The sequence below is a fragment of the Eufriesea mexicana genome, unplaced genomic scaffold (genome assembly GCF_001483705.2).
Source record: "Eufriesea mexicana isolate 0111107269 unplaced genomic scaffold, ASM148370v2 scaffold1803, whole genome shotgun sequence".
Classification (NCBI taxonomy): Eukaryota; Metazoa; Arthropoda; class Insecta; order Hymenoptera; family Apidae; genus Eufriesea; species Eufriesea mexicana.
Window position 1 is genome coordinate 115,499 of NW_016909889.1, and position 12,496 is coordinate 127,994.

Genomic DNA, 12,496 nt, shown 5'->3' on the forward strand with positions numbered 1-12,496 from the left:
GCTAGAGAGCCCTTTTCCATGCGTTTGGCAGCCGCATGTTTTTAACGCGCTGCACGCTATTGAGTTCACGATGTCAAAAGGACCAACGCCTTGGGTGACGTGACCCTTCGGGTCTAACAGAGCAGCAGGGACTTCACTGTACCTACTGGAGGTTCCCTCGAACAGAGCAGTGATTTTCAACGTGTGTTGTCAGTGTGTTGTCACACTGTGGGGACTAGTTGCGAAAAATAAGAATAACTATGCCTCTATGCGAGATACTATCCGTAGAGTAGCTATACCGCAAGAGAAGTGACACGTATTTAGAATTTGAGAAGATCTGACTTTATTTAGGTTTTGGGATATATATGTAGGAACGGTGAGCGTGGCGTGATTAAGGCATGAGTTCACCGTCTATGACAGTGCCCTTTTCTCTTCCAATCCCCAGAAAAGGAGTTTTCTCTTATCTCTTATCTTAAACGCTGTTAAAACAAACGCTGTTTAACCTCTTGACTACGGTAGACTTTGATACGCAGCGACCTTACCATACGATAGGAATTGAGATACGATGTGCGCCATTTTTGTGAAAGAAGCACTCTCTGTGTCACAAACGCAAAATTTCTAAGCGTTTAAGACACCCACCGTGTCACAAACACATTTCTAAGCGCCTATGGGCGCCCTCCGTGTCATAAACGTAAAATTTCTAAGCGCCTAAGACACCCACCGTGTCACAAACACGACATTTCTAAGCACCTAAGGCGCCCACCGTGTCACAAACACAAAATTTCTAAGCGCCTATCGGCGCCCACAGCAGCCAAGGAGTTAAACACAGGACTTGCTGGAACGAAATGCTGTGTCGAGTGACGCTCGTCATAGGACCGCAAAGGGCTAAAGGCAGTAGTGTTCACGGAGAGATGTTATATAGTTTACACGGATATAGTGAATGCATATATTTGTTAAATTATCGTGTGAGGTCATAGCATCCCCAGTCCCTAATCCCTATGATATCTAGTGCTGTTTAGACGACGGTGTGGATTTGGTTTTATTAGTGTGAACGAAAGTGTGTGACGTCGAGTAATGGCTCGAATGTAGATATGTATGTTTTTAGAAGCGCGAGTGGAAGATCTAGAATGCGTGGTGTCGTGCTGTTGCTATGGATCAGAGTCAATATGTTATAAGGAAGTTCAGTTTGTTATAAGAAGCATGAGAATGAACAATTATTATATAAGGCGTGTGTAAATTTATAATTTTATAATAAATATACGATTGTTATACAACAAACTCACAGACGGTACTGCCTTTGAGAGCAATAGTGAGCAAAACAAGCTTTATAAAAATACCATCGTTTAATGCAACCAAGTAGCAACTATTGTTTCATGTGAATTGAAGTTTCATCTATCTTCCGTGTCATCTTGGTAAAAATTGTATTTTTGCCAACGAGTGCCATGGAATTTTAATGATTAATTTAGATAGATGGGTAGGGAGATGAACTAGGTTGGATGTGACTAAGATAGAGATATTCCTCAAAATGGTGTCGTAAAATTCTAATCCCATTTTTTGACCTGGAGAAGTTTTTCATATTTTTCTATGACTAAGTATCCTAAAATAGAAAAATTAAGCTTCTGAAGGGAAAGATGTTAGGTCCAGGACCCTTTCTTCCTATCTGAGGATTATTCTTGTTTCTTTGTTAGATATGAAATTTCTGTTGTGTAAAGATGTATTTTGATATCTATGTAGAGGTTTAATTTGGTACATGTTGAAAACTGTACATGTACAGGATTTTGCAATTTTTCTCAGAATTATATGGTGTGTATATATATATAGCATATACTGAAGTAACTTTAGGAATATATCAGGTAGCGTAGAAATTTGTTCCTCCTTTTAAAATGATATTGTAAAAAAGGATAAAATAAAGAATGAATTTAACGAATACCTGGATTTGAAATTCTTCAGATTTTGTGAAGTTTCTAGTGCTGACTCTTAAGTTTTATCTCTACGATTCCTACTTTCAACTTTAACTGCGTCTAGCCCGCATTTTTCCAAGCATATGCCATACATATATTCCTGCACACGACTATCCTTTCTTCTACTTCTTCAGTATAGGACATTCAAGCCTCTCAAGCAGCTCTAAACAGGGTTCTTTCACACCCTTAATGTTCTAGACCTGTGTTTCTCAATCTTTCATGCTTCACACCGCCTGGAAACGTGTGTGTAATTGGCACAACCCCTGTGTAGACAGTAGAAACTATAGTTATCGTATAACACTCGAGATAAAATAATATAGATAAGATATAATAATATAATACGAATAATAATAAAAATGAAAGAAAATAATTTAATAACAAAAATAATAAAAATAAAATGGAATAACATAGTAACAAAAATAATAAAAATAAATTGTAATAGTATAATAACAGACATACTGGAAATAATAATAAAATAAACTGGAATAAAATAAAAAGAAAATATATATACATTAAATTTTGTATCTAAAAATTATCATAATAAACATCCGAAAATTTTACTATGAAAGTATCATCTGGTACTTTTCTACCTTAAACCCCCTACTTTCTATCTGCATTATTAAATTTCCACCAAATTTTTGCGAAATACTCTTAATTCGTTCGATAAAATTTTGAAGCAATTTAAATTCTGACATTTACATAATTTATAGTATAGAATCAGTAACGACCTATTAACTGCAGAGATTATACTTTATTTTTCTAATAACCTTATATATTTTATTTTACTAATAACCTTGTACACTAATAAACTACAACAATTTTTTAAGCAATTGAACTATTGAATTATTTTAAAGCAAATTATTTCTTCATAAAACAATGAATGGACAGAAATTACTGCATGTAATCATGTAATAAAATAATTAAAGAAAAAGAACTATAAATATTCCTACGAAAACAGATTTTCAAAAATTGGAATTAAAAATAAAATAACAAAGAGAGATGAGGGTATTGTTAAATTATTAATGCAACGGAAACAAAATAATAATTTTAATACATTGGCTCACGTGTTATTTTATAGAATACATAGTCATTCAGATAAAGGAATATTCGATACAATAATTCGCCTCTAATCTGAGCATGAAACACGTATTACAAATAAATTTCTACGTATTTGACTAAATTTCAGAGAAATACACATATTTTCGTAAAATTAAAAGAGCAAATTGTCAACAAAATGTCACAGAGGAAAATGTCGTAATAACATTTGACAATGCATTAATATCGTTCATTAATTTATCGTTGCTCCAGTAAGTTTGGCAGTGGCGAAAATAAACGTAACAGTGTTTAGCAGTACGTAATCAATAATGTTGCATTTTCATTAAATAATATATTTCTATGAATGTTTTAATCTAAACGTTCGTAACATTATCGTTTTGCAACATTATTAAAATGAAATTGCGAAAAGGAATAGGATGCTCTTCTAAAAGCCTTCAGATATGAAACATGTCGACCATAAAACTAGTTTTTTATTAAATTTTATCTCATAAAATTTCTATGAAATGTGTTGAACTTATATTTAAAAAATAATACCAACCAATAATAATTATGATATTTAAATATCGAATAAGATTTAAACCTAATGCGTGGGAAAAATAATATTCGTCAAAGACGAATCTCATTTTCTTAAAAAAACATGAATTTTTATTTTATTTATAGTAACCTTTTATTGCAATATTTATTTCTACTACATTTCTCAGTAATAATTAAAATTTCCTTTCCTTAATCTTAATTCCCAGATTTTCTGTATCAATATTGCAATCAAGTGCAATACTGTATAGCATATAATTTCGTAATTATAGTACATTACATATATATCTGCTATATTTTTCTACAATAATTAAAATTCCTTTTCCTTAAACTGAAACAAAAGACATTTATTTCTACTATATTTCTCAGTAATAATTAAAATTTCCTTTTCTTAATCTTAATTCCCAGATTTTCTGTATCAATCATATTGCAATAAAGTGCAATACTGTATAGCATATAATTTCGTAATTATAGTGCATTACATATATATCTGCTATATTTTTCTACAATAATTAAAATTCCTTTTCCTTAAACTGAAACAAAAGACATTTATTTCTACTATATTTCTCAGTAATAATTAAAATTTCCTTTTCTTAATCTTAATTCCCAGATTTTCTGTATCAATATTGCAATCAAGTGCAATACTGTATAGCATATAATTTCGTAATTATAGTACTTTACATATATATCTGCTATATTTTTCTATAATAATTAAAATTCCTTTTCCCTAAACTAAAACAAAGGACATTTCAGAAAATCAATTAACCTTCTATTAAACCTCAGTTACATTCCTCGGTACCTCGAGCAATACATAATTGACGCAAAAGTACATACATATATTCGTACAAAATGCAAATTCCTTTTAAAACGTTTGCAAGCAGAGTGTATACCGTTCAGTAGTTTCACGAGCACGCTTTCAAAGATAACGAAACGATCTGCAATTTCCTCGATTTAATGGGTTCGAACAAACACTCTGCATGGACTCTCATCAGTGTTACTTTTAATTACTAACTGGAACCGGTAAAAGTGCACCTCACACTTCCATCGGGCTGCCACACAAAGCTGTAACTACATTTTTCCTGCCTGGTCACGAAACTCAATGAAAGTGAAATCCTTTAAGCACGTGGACGAGCAATGTGAAACATTTATGCACTTGAAATAGATACTATCAACTGTGAATCGGCAATATCCTGAACTAGCATATCAACAATTTACGTATGAAGATATGAGTGTGTGTATGCGTGCGTGAACGTGCAGCATGTGTCATAGTGTATAGGAATATTTGAAACTATAAATACGTACGTATCTGAGTATAATAAACAGGGTATAAAAATAAAATTTGCGAATGTATAAGACTCTAATATTTAAATGTAAAATTTTTCAAAGTATATTATATTATACTAACCATCGCGTCTTTTGCATAATCTCATACCGTATTACTTTCATATGCATGGGTCCTAGTAATTATAATTAAACAATTTGCTATTATATTTCAGAACCATATTATTATTATTATTATTCTTTTTCTTGAGGAAGATTACTATTTTTTTAGTAATAAATCACTAGCTTGTAAAATCACTTTTACAATGGACATTTCCTGTTCCTTTCTCTTGCATTTCTTTCAAAATTTGGTGCAAATTTTTCGACTTGTATTTTAGAATTATATAGTTCACAATTTTTTAACAAAATCACTAGCAATGAATAAACATTTCCTGTTCCTTTCTCTTGCACTTCTTTCAAGATTCGATGCAAATTTTTCGATTTATATTTCAGAATCATATAGTTCACAATTTTTTAGCAAAATCACTAGCAATGAATAAACATTTCCTATTTTTTCTCTTGCACTTCTTTCAAGATTCGGTGCAAATTTTTTGGCTACCGTAAATAGTGACTTTCGACACTCTCTGTCTTCAGATACAACGTGATCTTCACGATACTGACGTACATTCTACCAATTGGATCGATGACGTTCACCTACGCCAGGATTGGCTTGGAGTTATGGGGTTCACAAAGCATTGGCGAAAATACCGCAGGACAATTGGAGGGTATACGGAGTAAACGGAGGGTATGTAGCATTTCCATTAATGAACTTACATGCTTCGATACATAACTAGATTCGTTATTAGCGAAATTAAATGACAGACCTTATTACCGCCGGTGAATTTATTGAAGAATTATCAGCATCGAAATATTATCAAAAAGGTCGAAATGATTTATTTCAAATTTGTAATTTTGCATCTGCTGAAAGTATGCAGCTACTATTCGGCAAGGTTAATGTTGAATTTTATTCGAATAGAATTTTAATTACGCGTACTGCTTTATTTTTGACGTACCATTTTAATTAATATTTATTACGCACACTATGTTCGTGTACACGTTATAGGTTGCTAGATTTAGCGTTAATATTCAATTTTAATTTCAATATTTTAATTATGAGGAAATTATTAATTCCAGGCTCTTTTTAATATGCAAAATGAAATTGAATACCTGATACGTAATTATTAATTTTATGAAACATTTTTGAGGACTTTTTTAGATATTAAATGTAAGTCCTTGTATGAGAAAATGCTAAATCTTATTATATAACGAAGGCAACTTGGTAAAATCCATAAAACTCGACGATAAATGACTCTTTTTTTTATTTTAATTATTTTTAAAGGAATAAAATTTTTTTGTCAATTTTAAGTGGGTGTACTCGTATCGGGTATTTTTTCTGTCCTACATTTTATTTTATCGGAAAAAATAATGGAAGTAATAATAATTTTCAATTTATGGAATTACGTATAAAAATTTTTTAATATGTCTCTGTTAATCCATTAAGCATTATTAAATGCATCATTTTCGAACGTTAAGTATAATTTTTTCAAAAATGAATACGGATATATTTTAATTAAGTTCAATTTGTAAGTAAATTAAATTACGAATGAGTTTGATGTAAAACGAAACGCGAAAGGGTATATTAATTTGATTGAAATTTGTAATAATACAGTATCAGTCGTAAAATATCACGTGACAGAAGGTTTCTTCGAATTATTTGAATTTCAAAGACGTCGTGTCACGCGATGCTGCTTTCAACGAAATGCACTGCAGCTTGTGAAACGGTGGTGGAACAATACAACTTCTTTTATTGCGCTTACGAAACCAACGGCGAAACTATATAAACGATCCCAATTAATTAACTTTACGCAATTTTCGTTCGCACCCTTCGACGCTGTGTCTGTCAGAAGGTGATAAGCAATCGCAGCATGCGAAATACCTATGGGAAATACAATAAACGAGTTATCTAGTTAACGACATTCATGTAACGATAATTTAGTTTACAGACTGTTGCCTCATTAACATTTTTTAATTTGTAATCGATCATTTTCAGTACCCAAGAAAATACGAAATTTTAAATACAACTTGTCAAATTTAAATGAATATACAAGATTATTTTTTAAATTATTTTGTATAAATATTTAACTTTAAAATATTATTGTAATTATTGTTTAAAATATTGAATACATTAAGCCTGCTATATTCTTTATTTACACTACTTATACATCTTTAGAGTCACATCAGGGTGATTATTATGAAAAACTGTAGTGTAATAATTATTATCGTAACAATATAAATAAATTATTATTATAAAAGTTTGTAATTATAATATATTATGAAAATTAGAATTTTCGATGTTATAATAAATTTTTAAAATTAGAGTTTTCAGTCATATAATAAATTATAGAAATTGATATTTTTAATATTGTAATTAGTATTAAAGAATATGTATCAATATATACATAATATATGTAATAAATTAACGACATTAATTTTTCTTAAAAAGTAGATAAATTAAAGAACTATAATAAAAAAAATTGGAATTTTTACTTTTTTAATGAAGTAAAAATTGGAATTTTTTAATTTTATGATTGATTAGAAAAATAAAGCTAATTTAATTTTTTAAGAAATTATGAAAATTCAAATATGATAAAGAAATATTTCAAAACATAGTCATTATTAAACGTAAGCATCATTTCCCTTTATATTGAGTCCAGAACAGCAAAGTAAAAAAGATATTATTGCTATAAACGTTAATTCACTTAGGCACTTCAATATAACGTGGGAGTCATATTCTTTGAAAAATTCCTGGTAGAATAAAGTTAATTACTTCCCTCAGAAGTGCAATTTAACGTTATCGACATAAAACCGAAAATGAAATTTTCATACCTTATAATGGGTAAACGAACACTATGACTGTCCTTTTATTGTTCCAATTACAGTAATTACGAAATTATTAAAAATAATCTACTACTAATCATTTTTATTTAATACTGATCTTAAAATGAAATATTCATATAAAGATATTACGATATAATTGTTAAACAAACTTCTTTTTTAAATAAATTAAGAAACAATTTGTCTTGAAAAAAAGTGACAAATTTTCACTGTAAATGATCCTTTAAAAAATGATATATTTATTACTCTTATTTAACGATTAAATACAAACTATAGATAATTTTTATACATTTATCACGTGTTATTTAATCGTAATTGAATACAAATTATATGCACTTATTTATAAGAGTGAAGAAACAAAGTAATGAATTTAGAATTTTTCTATATTCTTTATCTTTTGATGTAATATATGATAGTATAATTATAATGCAATAAAAACAATAATAAATTAATTTCAAATTTATTCACTTCCAAACATCAATTAAATCCAAATATGAATTTATTATTCAAAGTTTATATAAAATAATCGTATTCTAAATCTAGTTGGAGCAATAATCGTAATAAATAAAATTAAGATAATAATAAATTAATTCAAAAAATAAAAAATAGCAAGAATACAGCTTTCGTATATTTTTAGTTTAAAAGATACGTGATATTTCATAAAATATAAACTTCGTGGGTGTACGATCGAGAGGCCAAGGTAAAATCTTGGCAAAATTCCATATTTTAATAGTCGAAGTCCTTGTATGCTCATTTTGTATGTCATTCCAATACACGAGGTCTTACGTTGTCGTGTAACAGGATACATTTCCATTAATTCCATTTGTTTCCCAACACAGGTCGTTTCGTTATTAATCCCGCGTATGTTTTTGCTGTAATTGTAGCCTCGGGTTATAAGAAATAGATATGAATAAATCCTGCATACAACCAGTGGACTGTCACTATTTAGTCCTTTGAATAAAACGATAATTTTAATATATCTGTTTTGCATGCTCGTTTATCAAGCCAATTTATCAAGCCTATTTATCAAGCTATTATTTCAAACTAAGTTCTACAATTATATCTGCGTTTTTAAAATGGTATCTATTTATTCCTTTGAAGCAAGAAAATGACTGTCTCCAGTGGTCTAAACTTCTGTATATCGCTTAACTCGTAGAGAATTTATTTCCCCATTTCCTCCACTTTTCCTATTTGGCCAAAGTAATAAATAATGGTAGAATACCTTACTTGCATTTGGGACGTTATTGCTCTTGCTGTTTGTCGTGAATTATATTCTGTAATATATTTTAAAATATGATTGTCCGAGATATCTTACGTTATTGCTTTCCTCGATTTATTTTCCAAAAAAAAATCACCAGTCTTAAATTTCGTGCCAACATTATACTGTTTCGCTGTTTCTGTGATTGTCTACTGATGATGGATGTACTGTGGTACTTTGGTTCATGAATTTAGCAATTTTCGAGAAAATTTATCAATTTATTTATTTCGAGGAAATTTAGCAATTTTATTTAATTATTTTATTTATATGCGTGTAAAATAGTCCCACGAATATTTTAATTATGAAGAAATAATCATATAAATATTCTAATTTATATGTTTAATATTATTATTTTATGCCAAAATATTTACTATATTTTTAATATTCGTTTTTATACCATTTTTGTTTCTTTTCTTTATAATGTCATATACATCTTTATTTAGAATGTGATGGTTTTGTCTTCGGAATTTTTTAAATATTTTCCATTATTCCATTGTCATATAAATATTCTAATTTATATGTTTAATGTTATTATTTTATACCAAAATATCTGCCACATTTTTAATATTCGTTTTTATATTCATTTTTTTCTTTATAATATTATATACATCTTTATTTACAATGTAATATTTTTGTTTTTAGAATTTTTTAAATATTTTCCATTATTTTGTGTTAAATATTATTCTTTATAGTATTTTCAATATTATACTATTTTTAATACTATTCTTTATCATTTCTCTAATATTTTTATTAATAAGTCCAGCTTGCAATATTAGTATTCTGTATATATATGACTAACACTTACTATACATGCATCGCAACATAGTACTTTCGAAACATATGCAAAGAAAGAATATTGTCTTTCGTTATTTCCAAAGCTAATAAATAATTTCTTATTTTTCTCAAAACAGAATACTCTCAAATTATTAATTTACGGAATAATAACGTATTTGCCACTTCTGTGTCATACTTAAAAAGATACAAATATCTTCGCTGACTGATTCTTCTTTCACTCGGTTAATCCTTTCATTCTAGAACCGTTGTTTACTTAGACTTAATTTCATGCTGGCTAGTTTCCTAGAATGCTCGTTTCTTGTATCCTTGGGAATCAAGCTCATATTTCATTCAAGTCTCGTACGTATTGAGAAATTCCCAGACTGTGAATCTCTTTACTACTTCACTTTGTAAGCAGTTCGAAGGACCAGGTGGCGACACTACCAGCAAATCGGTGAAGTCCCACTTGGTTAGCCCTCCTCAGACCCCAAGCTTTCCACTTATCTCGATAACCGTGAGGTTAGGAAGTTGGTGATGCAGGTCAACGGAAGAACTAAACCCAAGGGAAAATGGCTTTCTGTCCAAGAATTTCTCGTGTTCCGTGTCAAGGATTTATAACAGGTTTATCGCCACTTAGGATGCAGATACCAGGTCCGAGCCATTAATATAGCACCCAGAATTGTTATCTTTCTGCATAGGATTTGGCATAGAATAATTTTTACATTTCGTATCCACAGTGTACTAGAAAATAACACCGTACTATATAATTTTGCTACATAATTTCTGTAGGATCGGGTTGGGTGGATTGGCTAAAATAGTGCTGTTTACTTCCTAATAAAATACAATAAGCTTATACGTAGATTGACGGCTATGAAACAAGAGAGATTCGCTATGAGCACGTTCGACTTTGGCTTCTTACTGACACACTCTTAGACACTAGCTTAACACGTTGACTGCCACGCGCATTTTACGTGGTTCGCCCATGGCGACAACATGAATATTTTATTATGCCATGCATATTACGTTGAAATATTATTTACAACAGATAAGGTGAGTTGTATAATCGCGTTTAATGTATTTTTCGTGGTGGGGGTCAGCAACATAGTACTTTCGAAACATATGCAAAGAAAGAATATTGTCTTTCGTTATTTCCAAAGCTAATAAATAATTTCTTATTTTTCTCAAAACAGAATACTCTCAAATTATTAATTTACGGAATAATAACGTATTTGCCACTTCTGTGTCATACTTAAAAAGATACAAATATCTTCGCTGACTGATTCTTCTTTCACTCGGTTAATCCTTTCATTCTAGAACCGTTGTTTACTTAGACTTAATTTCATGCTGGCTAGTTTCCTAGAATGCTCGTTTCTTGTATCCTTGGGAATCAAGCTCATATTTCATTCAAGTCTCGTACGTATTGAGAAATTCCCAGACTGTGAATCTCTTTACTACTTCACTTTGTAAGCAGTTCGAAGGACCAGGTGGCGACACTACCAGCAAATCGGTGAAGTCCCACTTGGTTAGCCCTCCTCAGACCCCAAGCTTTCCACTTATCTCGATAACCGTGAGGTTAGGAAGTTGGTGATGCAGGTCAACGGAAGAACTAAACCCAAGGGAAAATGGCTTTCTGTCCAAGAATTTCTCGTGTTCCGTGTCAAGGATTTATAACAGGTTTATCGCCACTTAGGATGCAGATACCAGGTCCGAGCCATTAATATAGCACCCAGAATTGTTATCTTTCTGCATAGGATTTGGCATAGAATAATTTTTACATTTCGTATCCACAGTGTACTAGAAAATAACACCGTACTATATAATTTTGCTACATAATTTCTGTAGGATCGGGTTGGGTGGATTGGCTAAAATAGTGCTGTTTACTTCCTAATAAAATACAATAAGCTTATACGTAGATTGACGGCTATGAAACAAGAGAGATTCGCTATGAGCACGTTCGACTTTGGCTTCTTACTGACACACTCTTAGACACTAGCTTAACACGTTGACTGCCACGCGCATTTTACGTGGTTCGCCCATGGCGACAACATGAATATTTTATTATGCCATGCATATTACGTTGAAATATTATTTACAACAGATAAGGTGAGTTGTATAATCGCGTTTAATGTATTTTTCGTGGTGGGGGTCACCGGTGACCCCCGCGGCGCTGTAGACCATTTTTGCCATTATCAATTGTTTAAAAAGCAACTCGAAAAAATATTTCAATTCCCGATTTTAGGATGAAGTTAGCGATGTATTTAGTGAAATGTTCCGATGACGAAGATTGCATTTCATCGAGCAATTACGTACAGAAAAAACGTCGTCACGAATTTAAAAAGAAACCTGGAAGTGTGCGAAATGTAAGGCGATTTTGCAAAGTGTGCTATGAAAATAATTCAAATCAGCTAGGAAGAATGAGAGCAAAGAATTGCACTAAAAAAGTGGCGACATATTGTGCCGACTGTTTTGGTTCACCTTTTCTTTGTATAAATAAAATTATTTTTGCATGTTCTGTATGGCATTAATTTCTTCGAACCATTATAGTAACAATGGTACTATTTAAAAATTTATCAGTATCGATATTTACTCTAATTATGTATTTTTACTAATGGTCGCGTCGCCGGTCACCGGTGACCCCCATGGCAGTCAACGTGTTAAGAACTCTTAAAAACTGTTAAAGACTGAAGCTGCCCGCGCCCTTGCACCCTTATTTAAAGTATTC

At 30.8% G+C, this 12,496-nt stretch overlaps 1 protein-coding gene across 1 annotated transcript in view; it reads left to right on the forward strand.

Moving 5' to 3' along the window:
* Positions 1-5,576, forward strand: part of LOC108548995 (tachykinin-like peptides receptor 99D) — a 72,179-nt gene extending 66,603 nt beyond the window's left edge. Inside the window, exon 3 of the mRNA XM_017902188.1 lies at positions 5,442-5,576. The gene's annotated coding sequence lies outside the window, so the exon portion shown is untranslated. The remainder of the gene's footprint in view (positions 1-5,441) is intronic.
* The last annotated feature ends 6,920 nt before the right edge of the window (positions 5,577-12,496 follow it).